This window comes from Eleutherodactylus coqui, chromosome 12 (assembly GCF_035609145.1).
Source record: "Eleutherodactylus coqui strain aEleCoq1 chromosome 12, aEleCoq1.hap1, whole genome shotgun sequence".
Classification (NCBI taxonomy): Eukaryota; Metazoa; Chordata; class Amphibia; order Anura; family Eleutherodactylidae; genus Eleutherodactylus; species Eleutherodactylus coqui.
Genome location: NC_089848.1, coordinates 37,790,450 through 37,806,840, shown reverse-complemented (window position 1 = coordinate 37,806,840; position 16,391 = coordinate 37,790,450). Strand labels below are relative to the sequence as shown.

The 16,391-nt window shown below is 43.3% G+C and overlaps 1 protein-coding gene across 1 annotated transcript in view; it reads left to right on the top strand.

The window, feature by feature from the left end:
• Positions 1 to 16,391, top strand: part of VWC2 (von Willebrand factor C domain containing 2) — a 320,493-nt gene that overhangs the window by 55,680 nt on the left and 248,422 nt on the right. The window lies entirely within an intron of this gene.

The following is a 16,391-nucleotide window of genomic DNA, read 5'->3' as shown; positions in this document are numbered from 1 at the left end:
CTTCTGCGCATGCGCACAAGGCCAGAGAGCCCGATAAATTTAAAATCTCCCTGCACCTGGCAGTCAAAGAGAGCCGAGTGCAGGGAGATGTCACCAAGGACCACTGTATGCGGTTCCCGGTCATGTGATCGCCATTATACAATGAAAATGGTGATCATGCAAAGTTAAAAAGTGTAAAAAAAAAAGTGGAAAAAGTTAAAGTTTCATCTCCCCTTATGGATCGTATCGGTGAGGGGAGATGAAATGACATAACTAAGGTCCACAGTTTTGTCCGCCGATTGGATCTTTATCCGTGGACCTTTCCCAGCTTTGGCGCATATGCCCATCAGCACAATGACGGACGCATGCGCAGAAGTCAAGAATCGTCCGGTAAATTTAAAATCTTCCTGCTCCTTGGTAGCCAAGAGCCTAGAGATGTCACGTAGGGCTGCAGTATGCAGTTCCTGGTCACGTGATCGCCATTATCCAATCACATAAAAGTAAAAAAAAGGTTGAACTTCAATCTCCCCTCACCAATGCAATTGTTGAGAGGAGATGAAACGTCTTACTGGAGGCCTCTGCATTTGAACCCTGACGCGATCCTCCTCCATGGACCTTCCTCCAGACACATGTGCAGAAGTCGGGGAGGGCCCAAGAAATTTAAAATCTCCTTGCTCCTGGCTACAAAAGGTCACTGAGAGCCTGGAGCAGTGACCGGTGGCCTCGTTCAGCGGTCCCCGGTCACTTGATAAAAAGGTAGCGATCTACCTTACGCTGGTCTCATATGACTGGATAGAAATTGTAGATTCCAACCACACTTTTAAACACTGTCCTATCTTTTGCAAGTGCGATTTCTTTTTCCTGCTTGTAAAAATCAGTCATGGGAAAGCTTTAATTGGAAAGCATTGGTTCTAATAGAGCCGCTTTTTTGTGCACCTATTCATGCGTGAGAAAAGTGCTTGTCTGACCGTGGCCTAAATTTGTACGTTTCCTAAATGGTTTTTTAAAAAATAATCTTTTTCAAATGTGCATCCAGAATAAAGTAAACAGATGGAAATATATATCTTATCAAAAATATGTACAGTATGATTACACATATTTGAGATATTGCAATTAAAAATGTGAAAAATGAACATTTTTTCAAAATGTTTCCAATTTCAGAACTTTAAATAAATATACACAAATTCTATATGTCTATTTTTACCACCTAAATGAACTACAATGTGTGGTGAAAAAACAATGTCAGAATCACTTGGATATGTCAGATTTCCAAAATTTGCCTTGGTCATTAAGGTGCAAAAAAGGCTTGGTCACCAAGGGGTTAAGACAAGTCATGCTTTGGGTGCGCATGCACTGTACTAACTGTAGGTTTGTTTACAAGCCAATGCAGCACCCAGCGCTCTTATCCTGGATTATTGTAGGAATTGATATATAAAATGAATGCACTACAACTTGGTACTCACACATGTTGTAATTAGCGCCATTAGTGTCCACAGCTTCTGATCACTTTTATTCATGAGATATATGTAGACTGATTGCTTTTACTTTAGGCCTCCCTTTACGGACGTTTTTGTACAGCGTTAAGCGCTGCCTTTTCAGCGCTGCGCTAAACGCTGTGCAGCACTCCCATTCATTTCAATGGGGCTGTTCAGACAAGCCTCAAAACATCTTCAACGTTGCGCTTGTGACAGTGATGCATGTTCTATCTTTGGCCGTTTTAAGCCCTGCATTGCCAATGAAATAAATGGGCAGCGGCTTCAGCACTGATGAAAACGTGGCACAATTTGGTATCACGTTTTTGGCAGCGCTAAAACCATGCACTAGCTGCACTACCTCAAAATAAAAAAGAAAACTCACCTAGCTGGTCCCATCGGGGTCCCCACCACTGCCGGGCACTTGTCAAGCCAACAAAGCATCTATTGCTAGTGACAGGGATTGAAATCTCCGCCTCCCAGCAAGATATTGCTGGCGCTCGATGCACCAATCTCAGCCATTCAATGAATGGCTCTGATTGGTGTATCCAGTTCTGACTGTGATTGGCTGAGCCTGCTGAAACTCAGCGGGCTCAGCCAATCAGAGCAATCTCTTGCTGTTGACAGGTTCTTCAAACCCTGTCACTAGCAAAAGATCCTCAGTCAGCGATGACAAGTGCCAGGAGTCCCAGAGAACAGCGGCAGGAACCGAAAACGCAGCCAAAAAGTTGTAAAAAAATTCATGACAACGCTGCTGAAACCGAATTAAACGCAGAGTTGAAAAATGCTGCCTTTCTCCAAACGCTGGTGTGAGCGAGGCCGAAGGCTCAGTTTGCTGACATTGTTTTTGCATAATAAAAATGAATGGATCCATGTTTCAAGTCCACATGGATACCAGAGGGTGAAAGACATAATAAGAACCTAAAATAACAACATAGAAATACACGGATTCTCAAGGGTACGGCACCTTTAGTAGCCAGGAGATTTTAAATTTCCTGTGCCCTCCCCAGTTTCTGCACTTGCATCCACCATTTTGCCCACAGGCATGTGCCGATTTCACCTCCCTTCACAGTTCGATCCATGACAGGAGGTGAAACCAGCTTTTTTTTACTTTTACTGATCACATGACCAGGGACTACGTACCGCAACCCCCCGTGAAATCTTAAGGCTCTCAGCTTTTTTTTTTAGGGGTTTTAAATTACCCGGTGATCCGGTGGCTTTTGCACATGCATCCACCATTTTGGGGACTGGTATGTGTGCTCCATGCAGCCCCCCATGACAGCTCCAGGTTGTCGGCTACCTCCGGCAGCTGACAACATAGAGCTGTCACGCCCACAGCCCATATGACTTTAATCCCCAGAGCGAGTGTGTTTTTACAGACCTGGCTATTAAAGCCCACTTAGGCAGGGCGTACAAAGACTATGGGATAGTCACTAAGGAGTTAAAATCCTGGATGCTTTTTGCTCATAATTACAGTGATCCACGAATTCCCCCACCACCTTTGCCTGCACTTTTTATAACAATGTCATTGCTCTAGACTAATTTTTTTAAAGTGATCGTTTGCTCTTTGTTTAAATTCTTGCATGTTCTGGTCTATTGTTTATTCTTGACCAAACTACTGAAGTCTTCGAGGACCTTACCAGAAAAAGTTTCAATAAAAGGACCCCTATTGTGAACTGGGTAAAGCTTACTTTTTGGTTTTAGATCCGTATAAATGGGAGCCTCTAAAATACTATTGGCAAGGTCCTTCATCTCAGCATGTGGTAAGACACTCGATTTCTGGTCAAATAAGACTGGGATACTATTGAGATTGTTTCTAGAGATGAGTGAGCATACTCGTCCGAGCTTGATGCTCGTTCGAATATTAGGGTGCTCGAGATGCTCGTTACTCGAGACGAGCACCACGCGGTACTCGTCTTGATTAAATGAGCACTGACCATTGAATTCAATGGAGCCGGCAATACAGCCAGCTCCATTGAAAGCAATGGGCTGCTGGCGAGCGCGGGATGAATTTTTGGGAAGGGCTTAAAAATATAAGCCCTTACCTGAAAATCATCCTACAATGTGTAAAAAAAACAAAAATGTATACTCACCTTTCCGCTGCAGCCGGAGTTCAGCCGCGGCCGGCCGGCAGTTCTCCTGAACTGCTCTGAGTAGTATTCAGCAGCCGGGGATTTAAAATCCCCGCCTGCTGAATGAGCTGCCTCTGATTGGTCACAGCCTCACCAATCAGAGGCAGCTCTCACTCACCCATTCATGAATTCATGAATGGGTGAGTGCTGCCTCTGATTGGCTCAGTGCAGGGACCAATCAGGGGCAGCTCTCAGCTGTCATTCAGCTGAGAGCTGCCCCTGATTGGTCACAGCCTCACCAATCAGAGTCTCTTATTCTTAATGAGGCGTTAACCCTTCATTCCTCCCTTCTTCTGAGTTTGTTCTTTTTTTGCTACATTTTATTTTTATTATTTTTAATAATATTATTTTCCCCATCCGTACTTACAATTGTGATTAAAACCAAAATGCATAATTGTTCCCCTCCCTTGTGTATTATTACTAACATACGCCTTTACCTTTAATTATATTTTATATTTCTGATAAGAAGTGTTCTCTCGGTGAGCCAAATCTTGCAAGATTCCCCTAGCAATAAATCCAATTCATTTTATTAGTCTTATTACTTTTTTGTGTTTTTATTGGTTTTCTCTCCCATAAAGACATTGTCTAGATTTTACCACTTAAATTGTCGATTCCCATTATTTCCAGCCACGCCATTAGGGTTCTGCCTTGTTCTATTCATGACTGTGTTCCCAAAGACAAAGGTAGCTATCAAGCTTTTGCATTGTAGTGTTTCATAAAATACCGAGATAACATGTGATACTCAAATGGTATGGACTGTCAGTAGAATTTACAGAAACGGAGACAGGGATTGTTTTGTTTTATTTTTTGTGTCCTTTGTTTTAAATGAATCCCTTAAGGATGTAGCGCTTTTTTACATTTTGCTTTTCAGTTTTTTCTCACCACTTTTTCAAAAAGTCCTAACTCTTTTATTTATCCATCCATGTAGCTGTCTATGGGCTTGATTTGGGCATGTGGGCTGAGATGCATTGTTCAATAATACTATTTAATGTAATGAAAATTTCTAAATGGAGTGAAAAGGGGGAAAAAAATCCTCCATCTTTGGGGGACTCTTATTTTTATGGTATACAGACTACAGCAAAAGTGACGTGATAACTTCCTTCTATGTGGCTCAATACGATTACGATACCAAATTTTTGCTGTACTACTTTTAAAAATTTCAATATCTTTGAAAAAACATAAAAATATATTCTGCCACAACTTTTGTTGTTATTTGGTGGCACATTTTTTGTGGGACATCCTGTAGTTTCTATCAGTACTATTATGCAGTACGTATATTTTTGATTGCTTTTTATGAAATTTTTTCTTAAACCCAGGGTGACCAAATTCTGGTGTTTTGCATTTTTTTCCAGACAGCGTTCACCATGTGGGATAAATAATGTGTTACTTTGATAGATTTGATAGACTTTTACGGATTATGTTTTGTTAGAGCACAGACAAGTGTGTATCTCATGAGTCCCAATTATAATGTATTATGCATATGCGAGCAGCTCAGGGAAGCAACACATTACACAGGTGGTAATGAGAAAGTTCCTCTTTATTGCATGCACCTTAAATTTATAGACATTAGAAAATAGCACATGTGATGCTGTTTATTACCTTTACTTTCTTTAATAATTAAAAAGAAAATTTCTAAACTAATTTCTACATTTTTCTTAGGACCCATGGGGGATTGAACTTGCAATCATTTGATTGCTCATAGAGTATAATGCAATACATAGTATTACATCCGGGAATTTAAATGCTGGCATTTACAGGGTTAACACCCGAGATTAGCATTAACGCTGATTATGGCTGTTGCCGACAGTTTCAGCTGTGAGCGGCTCCCGTTCCCTATCCATACAAATCCCAAACACACAGGAAGTACATTTACATCCTGTAACTTTAACGGGTTTAAGGGAGTCTAGCAGCAAAATATGGAAGATAGACTACTGCCCAAACTAGCGAGGCCCTATGCAGAGAAGGTGGATCATACCTTATGTTAAGCTGAAAGTGCAGGAATAAAGTGATAGCAGCATTTTCATGTGCCTCGTGCTGTACAAAGGTTAGTAGCAATCTATCTGAAGGGCGGTCGTGCAGCTCGTAGAGGTATTAGCCCCTCTCTCCTTCCCTCACTCATCTGCACTTCACACACTATTCACTTTCTTAACCCCTTTCATAAATCTGATTTCACTGTTAAACATAAAAGCTGTTCCCACAGATCTCTTAAAGGAGATGTCCCGCGCCGAAACGGGTTTTTTTTTTTTTAAACCCCCCCCCCGTTCGGCGCGAGACAACCCCGATGCAGGGGTTAAAAAAACCACCCGCACAGCGCTTACCTGAATCCCGGCGGTCCGGTGACTTCAATACTTACCGCTGAAGATGGCCGCCGGGATCCTCTATCTTCGTGGACCGCAGCTCTTCTGTGCGGTCCACTGCCGATTCCAGCCTCCTGATTGGCTGGAATCGGCACGTGACGGGGCGGAGCTACACGGAGCTACACGGAGCCCCATAGAGAACAGCAGAAGACCCGGACTGCGCAAGCGCGGCTAATTTGGCCATCGGAGGCCAAAAATTAGTCGGCACCATGGAGACGAGGACGCTAGCAACGGAGCAGGTAAGTAAAAAACTTTTTATAACTTCTGTATGGCTCATAATTAATGCACAATGTATATTACAAAGTGCATTATTATGGCCATACAGAAGTGTATAACCCCACTTGCTGCCTCGGGACATCTCCTTTAACCGCCTGCTCACCATCTCTGTCCTCCGACTACTAGCTGAGGGGGACATTTCTTCTATGCCTGGTAACCTTTTATCTCTACTAATTACAACTTCTTACTTGATACCAAAAGACACCCCTCAAATCTGGTTCATATTTGCTGTATACCTTCCCCTGTCTCCTTCAGGTATGTGCTCTGGAACGATTAGTCAGTGTGCCATAAACTTCCCACCATTCTTGATGACTTCATTGCAAAATCTGCTGGCTCTCACAGAAACAGGGATTCAGCAGTCTGACGGCTTCCATCACTGTTCTATCCTATGATGGTCTACACTTCTCCCATACTCCCTGACCTGAGAACAGGTGTGGTGGAGCAGTAGAGCTCTTCACAATGTGGTGGAGGAGTAGACCTTCTTCTCTCTTCACAATGCACTTTACAGGTTATTCCCCTGTACCCTCTTTCACATTCCCCACATTTGAGGTCCAGACCTTTAGACTTTTCTATCCACTGTCCATGACAGTAATAGTCATCTACTATCCCCCTGGCTTTCCTCCCTGTTTATGGATCACTTTGATGCCTAGTTACCCGCACTTATCCTGTGAAATTCCAATTTTTGGGCAACATTAACTTTCCCTCCTAGCTTCTATCACTTCCTTGCTTCCTAGGCTTCGCATAGCTTCTCCCATACACAAAAATAACAATTGACTTGGTTTTCTTCTGTTTCTGTTCTGCTTCTGACTTTACAGACTCCTGTCTCCCACTCTCTGATCACAACTTCCTTTCCCATCAAGTATTCTTGTCTCTTTAAGGACACTCCTACCTAAAAGACACAGAAAAATCTACAGGCCATTTAAACTCAGCAACTTACAAACTCCTTACAGTCATGCTATCCCCAATCTCTGCTTTCTCTTGTCCCGATCTGGCTGCTGAATGCTACCATAAAACTCTCAATGTACACTACCGTTCAAAAGTTTGGGGTCACATTGAAATGTCCTTATTTTTGAAGGAAAAGCACTGTACTTTTCAATGAAGATAACTTTAAACTAGTCCTAACTTTAAACAAATGCACTCTATACATTGCTAATGTGGTAAATGACTATTCTAGCTGCAAATGCCTGGTTTTTTGTGCAATATCTACAAAGGTGAATAGAGGCCCATTTCCAGCAACTATCACTCCAGTGTTCTAATGGTACAATGTGTTTGCTCATTGGCTCAGAAGGCTAATTGATGATTAGAAAACCCTTGTGCAATCATGTTCACACATCTGAAAACAGTCTAGCTCGTTACAGAAGCTACAAAACTGACCTTCCTGTGAGCAGATTGAGTTTCTGGAGCATCACATTTGTGGGGTCAATTAAACGCTCAAAATGGCCAGAAAAAGAGAACGTTCATCTGAAACTCGACAGTCTATTCTTGTTCTTAGAAATGAAGGCTATTCCATGCGAGAAATTGCTAAGAAATTGAAGATTTCCTACAACGGTGTGTACTACTCCCTTCAGAGGACAGCACAAACAGGCTCTAACCAGAGTAGAAAAAGAAGTGGGAGGCCGCGTTGCACAACTAAGCAAGAAGATAAGCACATTAGAGTCTCTAGTTTGAGAAACAGACGCCTCACAGGTACCCAACTGGCATCTTCATTAAATAGTACCCGCAAAACACCAGTGTCAACATCTACAGTGAAGAGGCGGCTGCGGGATTTTGGGCTTCAGGGCAGAGTGGCAAAGAAAAAGCCATATCTGAGACTGGCCAATAAAAGAAAAAGATTAAGATGGGCAAAAGAACACAGACATTGGACAGAGGAAGACTGGAAAAAAGTGTTGTGGACGGATGAATCCAAGTTTGAGGTGTTTGGATCACAAAGAAGAACGTTTGTGAGACGCAGAACAAATGAAAAGATGCTGGAAGAATGCCTGACGCCATCTGTTAAGCATGGTGGAGGTAATGTTATGGTCTGGGGTTGCTTTGGTGCTGGTAAGGTGGGAGATTTGTACAGGGTAAAAGGGATTCTGAATAAGGAAGGCTATCACTCCATTTTGCAACGCCATGCCATACCCAGTGGACAGCGCTTGATTGGAACCAATTTCATCCTACAACAGGACAATGACCCTAAACACACCTCCAAATTGTGCAAGAACTATTTACAGCAGAAGCAGGCAGCTGGTATTCTATCGGTAATGGAGTGGCCAGCGCAGTCACCAGATCTGAACCCCATTGAGCTGTTGTGGGAGCAGCTTGACCGTATGGTACGCCAGAAGTGCCCATCCAACCAATCCAACTTGTGGGAGATGCTTCTAGAAGCGTGGGGTGCAATTTCTCAAGCTTACCTCAACAAATTAACAGCTAGAATGTCAAAGGTGTGCAATGCTGTAATTGCTGCAAAAGGAGGATTCTTTGACGAAAGCAAAGTTTGATGTAAAAACAATGTTATTTCAAATACAAATCATTATTTCTAACCTTGTCAATGTCTTGACTCTATTTTCTATTCATTTCACAACGCATGGTGGTGAATAAGTGTGACTTTTCATGGAAAACACAAAATTGTTTGGGTGACCCCAAACTTTTGAACGGTAGTGTACATGATGAAGCTGCGCCCCCCCCCCCCCCACCCCCCACACACACACACACTCTCTGACCTTTCCGATGCAGAATGCAGCAACCCTGGCTCATGCCTCAAATAGGTTTCCTTTGACAGTGCTCTAGATGTGCTGAATGGCCATGGAGAAAATCACAAACATCTGTAGCTTTCCCTCACTACAAATTCATGCTCAGAACATACAACTTTGCTCTTCACCATAGCAAATAAGCCTACTTCACCTCTCTCATCACCTCACAATCCAATAACCCAAAACGACTTTTTAACACCTTGCACTCCCTCCTCAGCCCTAAAGTATAGTCCCCTATGATGGATCTCAATGAAGAACTTGAAGCTTATTTCTAAGAGGGAATTGACAACATCCATCAGCAAATAATTTCCCTACCCCCGGTTACCTTTGATCCCCTTCTCTCCTGCACCTCCCCTAATTAATTCTCAGCATTTAAACAACAACTGAAGAAGAAGTCTGCAGGCTCTTCCCTACTTCTCACCATTCTACCTGCATTAGTGACCCAATTCCTTTACACCTCCTCCATCCAATCACCCCAGCTGTCACCGGTCACCTCACTACAATATTTAACCTCTCCTTTTCTTCTAGTATCTTTTCTTCCTCCTTTAAACATGCTGTGATATCCCAATTAATAAAGAACTTCTCTCTTGACTCATCCTGTCCTGCCAACTACCAACCCCGCCTCCAATGCCCCTTTTATTTCCAAACTCTTCTGAATGTCTAGTCTGCTCTCGCCTAATAAGCCTAGTCTGCTATCTTTAGGACAACTCTCTTCTTGATCTTACAGTCTGGTTGTCTTTCTCTAGATCCTACAGAAACCACTCTTACTAAAGTCTCAAATGATCTCCTGATGGCTATATCCTAAAGGTGTTTTCCAGGGAGAATACTACTGATATAATCAGGATAGGTCATTAATACTTGTTTGACTGGGGTCCATCGCTTGGGACCCCGACCAATCAGCTGAGTAGGCACATGCTGTTAGCGCTGCAAACACACAGAGGTCGAAGTGTATCATTCATCAGCTCTAGTTCTTTACCTCTTCCTATTGCTTTTGGGATTTTTAGGGTCCTAGGTCCCCTCTTTTTTTCCATCTACACAGCCCCAATTAGATAAACTATAAGCAGATTTGGCTTTCGGTACCATTGCCATCTCTCTATGTAAAACTGAATCTCTCAAAAAGTGAACTTCTTGTGTTTCTGCCTCCTACCAATCAACCTAATCCTGATATCTCCATCTCAGTTTGTTGTACTACCATAACTGCATGGCAGCATGCGCAGTGTCTTGGGGTCATATTTGAGTCCAATCTTTCCTTCACTCCATATATTCAGACACTGGCTTTCTCATGTTATCTGCACCTCAAAAACATCTCCAGAATATGCCTTTTCCAACAGTGAAGACATCAAAAACTCTTGATTTTTGCAACTCACTACTGATTGGTCTTCCACCCACTAGATTCTCCCCTTTCCAATCCATTCTGAATGCAGCATCCAGGCTTATATTTTTGCCCAGCTGCTACACTGATGCCCCCACTCTGCACTGTGTGGGCAGATGCATTGTCATGATGGAGAACCAGTCATCTGTTTGCCCACACAGTGCTGAGTGTTAAGCCATTTATGTTTCTTTTAATGGCATGATGCCCTTGCCTCACCTTCCCTATTCACCCAATCTCGCCTTGTACAACATTTTTTATGAGTACTTTGAGCAGTGGAAAGAGAAACAAAATCTCACAGCTCTATGTTGTTTGTATGAATCAGCCGTCGTAAAATGGGTGAAAACCTGAACAACTTGTTGAAAAAAAAAATGCAGAATACAACCTACTCCAACATCATCGGCTGGCATACCTCCTCAAAAGGGCTCCAGAGACAATCACCTAGCAACAGAAGTCTGTGCTAGTAACGCCGTGCCCACCAGAAGATGATTCCTGTTTGTTTTGGTGCATTATAGGAATGCGTGAAGCTGAATGGTTGTATCAACGAATTGTCCACCATCTGAACCAGACAGTTAGGAGGTGTTAGGACCAGTGGATGCATGAGGGCATGCAGACAAGGCAACTGGGCTCAGGAGGCTCTCGACAGACCACCAGTAGAGATGATCATCTGGTCATCCAACAAGCATGAGCAGCTCCAACTACTTCATTATCTACCATCCAGAGACAGGTGGCGCTATCTTACAGGCCCATGTGTCTGTCAGAACAATTTCCAAGTGTCTGTCTGAAGTAAATTTGATTTCACAGTACCCAATTTCGTGTACTGCCATTGACACTCAGCATTGCCTGCATTTCAGTGGTGCCATGAACGACAAAACTAGACTCCAAGGGCCTCTACCCACTAGTGTTTGTTTAACACTGCGATATTGCTGCATTTTTAAATGCCAATGTCAATGGGACTTTCTAATATTAAAATCTCATCACACAAAAATCGCAGAAGGGCAAACTTGCGATTTTTGTGCGGTGTGACTTTAACATTAGAAAGTCCCATTGACATTTGCATTAAAAAACGCAGAAATATTGCAGCGTTAAAAAGACACTAGTGGGTAGGAGCCCTTACAGAAGTTTAGTTCAGGCACTGATGAATTGTTTCTGGAAAACTAGGGGTGACGATCTCAATCCTGCCTTTGCACCACTGGTGTGATAGCCTGGGGGGGGCATTGCATACAATAGTCGGTCAACCCTAATAGTAGTATGAGGGACAATGGCAGCTCAGCAATATGTTCAGAATATCCTGCAGCCATATTCAAGCAGGATAATGTTTGGCCACAGACAGCAAGGGGGTCACAGGAATGTCTGCACAACATTGTCACACTTCCGTGGCCGCCCGGTCACCAGATATATCACCAATAGAACATGTATGAAACCATCTGGGATGCCAGCTTCGACAGCCTAAGAATTTGCGTGATCTAGAGGCTCATTTACAGCAAATGTGCAGCAATATGCAGCAGGAAACCATACAGAACCTGTATGCCCCCATGCCCACCTGTATCACATCTTATATCCAAGCTTGAGGTGATATAACAGGGTACTAGAGCCTCTATGCCCACCCATGTCAGATTTTATATCCAAGGTATAGTGGTACAACAGGGTACTAAAGCCTTCATGCCCGCCTGTATCACATCTTGTATCCAAGCTAGAGGCAGTACAATAGAGTACTAGAGCCTGCATGCCCGCTTGTATCACATCATGTATCCAAGCTAGATGCGGTACAACAGGGTACTAGAGCCTCCATGCCCACCTGTATCACATCATGTATCCAAGCTAGAGGTGGCCCAACAGAGTACTAGAGCACCCATGCCCGCCTGTATCACATCATGTATCCAAGCTAGAGGTGGCCCAACAGGGTACTAGAGCCTCCATGCCCGCCTGTATCACATCATGTATCCAAGCTAGAGGCAGTAAAACAGGGTACTATAGCCTCCATGCCCACCCAGATCACATCTTGTATCCAAGCTAGAGACGGTACAACAGGGTACTACAGCCTCCCTGCCCACCCCTATCACATCTTGTATCCAAGCCAGAGATGGTGCAACAGGGTACTAGAGCCTCCATGCCCACCCGTATCACATATTGTATCCAAGCTAGAGGCAGTACAACAGGGTACTAGAGTCTCCATGCTCCCCGTATCACATCTTATATCTAAGCTAGAGGAGGTACAACAGGGTATTAGAGCCTCCATGCCCGCCTGTATCACATCTTGCATCCAAGCTAGAGGTGGTACAACAGGGTACTAGAGCCTCCATGCCCGCCCGTATCACATCTTATATCTAAGCTAGAGGTGGTACAACAGGGTACTAGAGCCTCCATGCCCGCCCGTATCACATCTTATATCTAAGCTAGAGGTGGTACAACAGGGTACTAGAGCCTCCATGCCCACCCATATCACATCTTATATCTAAGCTAGAGGAGGTACAACAGGGTACTAGAGCCTCCATGCCTCCTTGTATCACATCTTGTATCCAAGCTAGAGGCGGTACAACAGGGTATTAGAGCCTCCATGCCTGCCTGTATCATATCTTGTATCCAAGCTAGATGCGGTACAACAGGGTATTAGAGCCTCCATGCCTCCCATATCACATCTTGTATCCAAGCTAGAGGTGGTACAACAGGGTACTAGAGCCTCCATGCCCGCCCAAGGGTTCAGTTTTCTACAATAAATCATCCTTTTGCTCTGATATTACTATCACTTATATCATCATTACAATCACACAGAGAAAGTTTGATTCCATTCTGACAACTCCTCCTAGGTGATGGGTTTTTTACAATGAATGTGTGTGTAAAATATCTTGTTGATGATGATGATGGTAATGCACTGCTCTGTACATCATCTGTATGTGCGGGCCTGTTTCTATGATGCGTCCGTGGGACTCAGACTCCTCCTCCCTGGAGATGTGTTTCAGCTCATAGTCATTTCTGCGACAGAGGATAGCTTTGCTTTTCCAGAATACCCCGTTAATGTCCCACAGAGAATCAGGAAGAATTTCCAATGTGACGTCACTATAAATGTTATTGTGCACAGTTACAGAATAACAAGAAATCAGAGTTTCAAACAATATAAAGCATTTCAATCAATCATAATCACTAATTGTGTCCCTATAGATGCAGTGTGACATCATGTATGATTGGTTATTGGCTATATAGCATTTCTATGGCCTCATTAGAGTGACTATCCCCCTCGGTCACAATATGTTTGTAGTAGTTTGAGCTCGTTTTTTCTGTGACAGTTTTATTTCCAATGTATAGACATGGAGTTTAATGATAGAATCCGGCCTGTTCTGTCACTACAGAGAGTTTAGGCCGTATTCACACAGCACTATTGTCCACTTTGAACCTTTCCATCCTGGGGTTTCATCAGAATAGCTGAAAACTATTAGCAGAACCATTGACTTTAATGAGTTAAACAGAGACCAAAGATACAAACGTTACCCTCCAATCTGACGGGCTTCCCATTCATTTCCATTATTTGTGGAGAGCAGAGTAGAGTTATTGACTCTGCTGTTGGGTCATCCAATAGTAGCAGAAATCATTTCAAATGGAGACCAAAGTTTACAACTCTGGTCTTTATCTGAAAAACTAAAGTCCCTAGTTCTGTGTGAGGTCCCATCGGATATTGTTTTCATCTGCTCAGATCGAAGCTTAGTAGCCAATGATGCTGAGCTCCTTGGTTCCCCCCGGGGGTAGCTACCTGCTGACAGAATGTTATCCTTTAACTTTGAGACTATTCAGAATCTACAACTGACACAGTGATGGAACGCGGACCTTCAACTTTAAGGGCTCATGTCCACGGGGAAAATAGGATTTAGGATCCGCAGCGGATTTCCTGCATGCGGATCCGCATCCCATAGGGATGCATTGACCACCCGCGGGTACATAAATACCCGCGGATCGTCAATAAAAGTGATTTTAAAAAAAATGGAGCATGAAAAAATCTGGACCATGCTCCATTTTCATGCGGGTCTCCCGCGGGGACGGCTCCCGCGGGCTTCTATTGAAGCCTATGGAAGCCGTCCGGATCCGCGGGAGACCTAAAATAGGAATTTAAAGCATTTACTCACCCGCAGCGGGCCGCGAAGCTCTGCTCTTCCTCACGGCTGCATCTCCCTTGCTTCGGCTCGGCGGATGTGCCCGGCGCATGCGCGCGGCACGTCGACGACGTGCCGGCGACGTGCCGCCGGCGTCAGGAATTCATCCGCCGGCCGAAAATGAAGATCCGGCCGTGAGGAAGAGCAGAGCTTCGTCGCCCGCGCCGGATAGGTAAATTCTTTTAAATTGCTATTTTCGGCGCTCATGTCCGCGGGGCAGGAGGGACCCGCTGCAGATTCTCCATGGAGAATCTGCAGCGGATCTGATTTTCCCCGTGGACATGAGGCCTAAGGCTTTTATCTTTTACAAACTTACAGTGTAAAGTGATAAAATGATGTGAAAGTCATTCTTGGTGAGAAATGACTCAGTCTGATATTCCTTCACCACTATGCGCTATCACTGTAACTTACTACATGGATCCGCTTTGCAATCCTTTTTATTTAAGGCTTTGAAGAATTCTTTTTTTCTCCATTTTCCTGGTTATTATCACTTTATCACTTCTATATAGATTTTTCGTTTTTGATCTTGCGCTAGGCTTGATTTCAGAATTACAGGAATCAGTTTAAAAGTTTAGCCCATTAGGTATTCATGTGAAATTGACTTTTCCTGACGACCTTGCTTTTATATTATCTCGGTTTTAATATTTTGTAAGAGTTACTTAAAACTATTATATGAATAATCTGGCTCTTAAAGAAATTGGCAGAAACATTCCATTATGACTTGTTCAGGAGTAGAAAGGAGGCAGAGCTATCTGCTAAATCCGTGCTGCCCTTTGAGTTTGCTGGCAGAACATCTGAATATTGCTGCGCAAGCCCACCCAGAGATGAAGGGGATGTAATGATAAATGAATGCGGCCATATGGAAAACAGGAATAGCTTCTACTGCTAAAAACTATTGTGTTAAGTCACAGATGTAACCCGCTGATACCGTATAATGCACGTCAGAGGCATAACTTGAAGCTTCTGGGCCCCGGTGCAAAACCTGTAACAGGGCCCCCAACTATAATGCTTTATTCCTAGTACTGGGCTCACTATATGGAGAAGAGAGGCCTTATGGGCCCCCTAAGGCTCCTGGGCCCGGGTGCAACGGCATCCCCTGCACCCCCTATAGTTACGCCCTTGATGCACGTGTACTTCATGCGGTGGAGGGATGGTTATAGAACCGACCTGTATACCCAATACTATAGTTTATTGTAGGGGTTAGGAGATTATATTTTTTATTTTTCCCCCTTTTTTGAATATGGGACAGTATTTCTTATTTTATTTTTCTATAATTTTTGCAAGTTATGGACCTCAGTATGGAATTTTAAAAAAAACTGTGCTTTACTGGGACTTTTAACCCCAGTTATTGATTCTGCACATGTAACCTGCACGTTTGGACCTATTTTTGTACATCAATGGATTTTATATTTATTGCTATTATATTTATTGTACATGAGTTTGTATGTTGATTTATATAGTGTCAGATTCTTATTCTGCACTTAATTGGCTAGAGGGACCTTACATCCGTCTTCTTCACTAATATATATAGTAAGGTTTATATCTAGTTAGTCCGGGTTGGCTTAATAATATGAATATTTATACTACAGAGACAGATTTGATCCTCCCGGTAGCTGACGAATGCACATGTGCGCCTGTAGTTCATGCGATCTTTTGCTTTCCTCTGTACCCCTGACTATGATTCCGTAGAGCGGTACCATGTGATCTGGCTTGGTTGCATGATGACAAAAGATCCTCTTGAGGGACGGTGTCAGCTTGCGCATGCGCTGTATGTTTGCCACTACCGATATTGTAGCCTTCATTGTGGTAGATCTGGACTTCTAAATGTATATTGGAATATATGGAATGACTTGGTAATTTGTTGTATTTTGATCTTTATACATTTTGATATTGATATTAATGATGGGCTTGGCATTATCCCAATGTGATTGG